The sequence below is a fragment of the Octodon degus genome, unplaced genomic scaffold, assembly GCF_000260255.1.
Source record: "Octodon degus isolate 3935 unplaced genomic scaffold, OctDeg1.0 scaffold00050, whole genome shotgun sequence".
Lineage (NCBI taxonomy): Eukaryota > Metazoa > Chordata > Mammalia > Rodentia > Octodontidae > Octodon > Octodon degus.
Genome location: NW_004524626.1, coordinates 8,347,221 through 8,351,771, shown reverse-complemented (window position 1 = coordinate 8,351,771; position 4,551 = coordinate 8,347,221).

Below are 4,551 nucleotides of genomic sequence, written 5' to 3'. Positions count from 1 at the left end.
TCTTTGTCACCATTGTGTTTCCCTGACTCAGCCTCAGGGTGGTAGGCAGGTCGCAGGGACTTGGGAGCCAGAAGGAACTGGTACAAAGGACAGGGCTGGAGGGGTCTGTGACAGAGACGCCAGTCTGGTCTCCATGGAAAGTGCACTGCCACCTGCACATCCGGCTCTGCTGGGCGGGGCCCATCTTCTGCTGTGCTGCCTCACTGTCCCAGGGGACACCCCCTCCCCTGGAGCTGACGCAGCTCTGCAGAGAGGAAGCACCGGTTTCCAGCCCTGTGTGGTTGAAACCCAGTAGATCTAGCAGATAAGTGGGTCCTGTATCCCTTGCACTTACAGCCACCCTACCAGCATCGGTGGCTGTCTCTGAAGCAGCTGCCACACCTGTATCCTTGGTAGCAAGTCTAGACTACTTCCCAGACCTTGGGGTTCCCTGCAGGCCCTGTCCTGGAGCCTCTAGGTTGCTGAGGCCCTGCCTCACCTGTAGAACTAGAGGGCCCCTCCTAACCCCCCATGTTTCTTAGGGACCAGAAGTGGCCATGCAGCTGCACAGGAGGCTCCCTGCCCCACCCCATCCCCCAAGGTCCTTGGCAGGAGGCAGGGCTTATGCTATTTGCTTCCTGGAGAGACCCTCCGCGTTCTGTGCATGCGCACGCACCTGTGCATCCCTTCAGACAGGTTCAGACTACTTTGTAGGTTCCTGACGCTTGAAACAAGCAAATAGATAGTACTTTATGTGAGATTCTGATTTGAGATTCCTGAGGAGAGTGGATGGTGGGCCTTGGGGGTCATGAGTGTTTGCAGGTGGCCCTGAGACATGGGTCCCTGTCCTCCCCCAGTGTCCTCATGTCATCCATATTTCCTTGGGGTGCTGGGAGAACCCGGGGCCTTTACATTTAATTGCATCCCTGCATTTCCGGCCCTTTTTATTCTGAGACAGGGTCTCAGTTGCTAAGTTGCCCATGCTATGCCAAAACTTGTAATCTTCCTGCCTCAGTTTCCTAGAGGACTGAGGTGACAGCAACTGGCTTTGATGTTTTACTGTTGCCAGCTATTTTCAGCTCAGCTATTCATCATTAGCAGCAAGAAGCCAGGCAGGGTGGCCTAGCCTGTAATCCAGCCTTCCGGAGACCAGAAAGATGGTCACAAGTTCAAGGCTGGTCTGTACTACATTGTGGGACACTGTCTTAAAAAAAAATAATAATAGAATAGGCGGGGCTGGTGAGATGGCTCAGTGGTCTAAAGCACCTACTTAGAACAAGCTTGGCAAAGCACAGGGACCACGGTTCAATCCCCCAGCACCACATGCCAGCCAGCCCCGCCCCCTGGTGGGCTGAGCTGGCCACACACACACACACACACACACACTAAATAAATAAACTTAAAAAAAAAAAAAAAGAATAGGCAAGGGGCTGGGAAGATAGCTCAGCAGCATAAAGCACCTGCCTGGCAAGCACAGGGCCTAAGTTCACCCACAGTGTGAGCAAAAAGAAGAGCCATGGTGTGCACCTGTAATCCTAGCACTTGGCAGCAGAGACAGGATGGCAAGTTCAAGCCCAGCCTGGACGATTTTGCAAGACCCGGCTTCAATAAACAGTAAAAAGGACCGGAATGGAGCTCCTTGTGTGGGCCCTGGGTTCTGTCCTACAAACAAAACGGCACATCTCTGGCTGCGTGCAGGTGCCTGCCTGTGACCCAGAGAGTGTGGGAGCAACCCAAAGACTGACTCCTGCCAAGCCCAGCCCAGCCCGCCATCTACTCATTGGCCGACGGATGTATGACTAGAAACCAGGTCATTTGAACAATTAAAAATGTCACAAGCAGGCACACCACCAGTGTGTCAGGGCTAGATTTGCCTATGTATTCAACTTACTTAAATTCATTATTTTGCCAATATGGATTTTTTTTTGATCATTTTATTCACATTTAGGTTTTTCGAGCCAGGGTCTCACTGCCTAGTTCCTGCTGGCCTTGTATTCACAGCAGTCCTGCCTCAGCCTCCCAAGTGCTGGGATGACAGGTGTGTACCACCATGCCCACCATTGTTTCGTGTTTTTGTTTTGTACTGGGAATTGAACTCAGGACCTTGTGCTTGCCAGGCAGGCACTGGGCCACTGAGCTATATCCCCAGCCCTAACCCCTCCCCCTTTTTTAAATTTTGAGACGGGGACTCCCTAAGTTGGCTGGAACTGGTGATCTTCCTGCCTCAGTCTCCCAGTGTGTTGGAATGACAGGCATGTGCCACCATCTCTGGCTCCAGTTTTTCTTTTTATGCACTGCTGGTGCTGGAACCCAGGGCTTCTCCCATGGTGAGCATGCTGTGCTAGCACCAGCCACCCTCACCCCAGCCCAATATTTGATGTATTATTGGCATGGATCACTGCCCTCCCAGCTTACACTGTGGAATTCTCGCAGATGGGGCCAGCCTCGGCCCTGGAACAACTATGTTTCCTTCCCTGACCCGGTGAAGGCTCCTGGGTAGAGCAGGTTAAAAAATAAGTACAACCAGGTATGGTGGGGCACGCCCACCAGCCAGCGCTCTGAAGGCTGAGTCAGGAGGATCTGGAATTCAAGGCCAGCCTGAACTACATAGGCTGTCTTAGTGCATAACATGGAACCTGGACAGGCGCAGTGAGGCACGCTTTTCCCAGCTACCGGGGAGGGTGAGGCAGAAGGATCAGGTTGGAGGTCAGCCTGGGCAATTTAAGAAAACCCTGTCTCAAAGGAAAATGGTTGGGAGTGTAGCTCAGTGCTAAGTGCTTGCCAAGCAAGGGTTTTGCCAGCCCCGCAAAAATAAAGTCTTGGGGCCGGGGAGATAGCTCAGTGGAATAAGCGCTTGCCTGGCAAGTGCAAGGGCCTGAGTTCAATCCCCGGTTCCTCAAGAAAGTAAAAAATAAGAGGTCTTCCCAAGCACCTTGAGGCCACCAGATCCAGGCGGTGTGTACCCACGTGCAGAGTCAGAGGAAGCAGGCCACATTCAGTGGACAGTTTGTAGCTGAAGTGTCACATGTCAACTTGTCCTCCACGTGAAGTTATCCGAGTGGCGGTATACATTTCCTTTCCGTGCAGTGTGTGGCGCTTGCCTGTGTCTTTCCTCCATTACCAATGGCTGCCAAGTGGGGCCGCACCGTTCGGAGTCATTGCTCTGCCCCAGGCCACTGTCAACCCCTTGGGTGGGACAGTTCTGATGCCCCCGAGGGGCACACCAGATAATTCTTGGAGACATGTGGTCATGAAAGAGTTGAGCTGGCGTTGGCAGAGGCTGGGAATGCTGCGCAGCGCCCCGCGGTGCCTGCGATGCCCCAGAGCCTGAAGCCGCCAGCGCCTGCCTGAAGGCATACCGGCCAGGTGCTGCCCTGGGAGGGGGCGGCGCCAGGCAGACCGCCCTGCTGGGTTCGCTAACTTGGGGCTTCCCAGAAAAAAGTCCACGGCGGGACCGAATCCTGGCTGGAAAGGAAACCCGTGGGGTCCCCTGCCGCCGCCTCCTCTCGTCTTGTCTTTTCCCCTTCCTCCTCCCCACTCCTGTACTTCCTTGGTCCTTCCTTGCTCTTCCTCTCCCCTTTATCCTCCTCCTCCTTCCCCCTCCTCCTCCCACTCTCCACCTCCCGCCCGGCACACCAGGTGTGCCCGGCAAGCACCTGCAGCTTCAGCCAGGTGAGCGTCTGCGCAGGCGCGACGTGCTCTGCGGTCGCGGTGTGTCCCAGGAAGAAAAGTGGAAGAGGCGGGGCTGGGCGCGGTCTCGGGTCGTCGCTTCCCGGAGAGACGGGAGGAAGGGAAGGAGGGGCGCGACCCGCGAGCCCCACCCGGGCGCCCAATGCCCTGGAGTCCGCGCAGGTGCGGAGGGCGGGGACCCAGCCCCGCCCCCTCGCCTGCGCCCTGGGTTCCCGGTAGACTCTTCGGCTCTGACCCTGGGGCCGTCCTGGGCCACTGCAAGCCTGTCTGCAAAGATTAAACCAAGAGGCACACGCCTGTCACCTCAGACTTCTGGCTGGCTAAGGGAGAAAGCAAGCAAGTTCAAGCCCAACCTGGGTAATTTAGTAATTTAGTCCTGGGTTCAGTCCCTGGTGTCAGGTGAGGCAAGCTGGACCTTAAATGCGGTCCTTCCAGCAAACCCATGCTCAGGTTTGTCCCTCAGAGAAAACACATGGGTGTGCAAAAACGTGCACGGCTGTGTCCACAGGGACACAACTCATCGTCAAACGATGAAAATAACCCAAGAATCCGTGGACCTGTGGGTGGATCCACACAGCGTGGCCCATCTGTGCAGTGGAATATTTCTCAAAAGTGAAAAAAGGAAGGACATCCTGACACTGCTAAAGCACGGGCGGACCTTGAGGCTGCGCTGCAGACACGGAAAGACATACTCCATGTCCCACTCCCAGGAGGTCCCTCAAATTGTCAGATCCACACCCTCAGCAAGCAGGATCGTGGGGGCCCTGCGCAGAGAAAGATCTCTACCTAGCAGCTGTCCTGTGTGCCCCGCCCTGTGGTCCCCCAGAAGAGCTCAGGGCCGGGGAGATGGCTCAGTGGACTAAGCGCTTCCCTGGCAAGCGA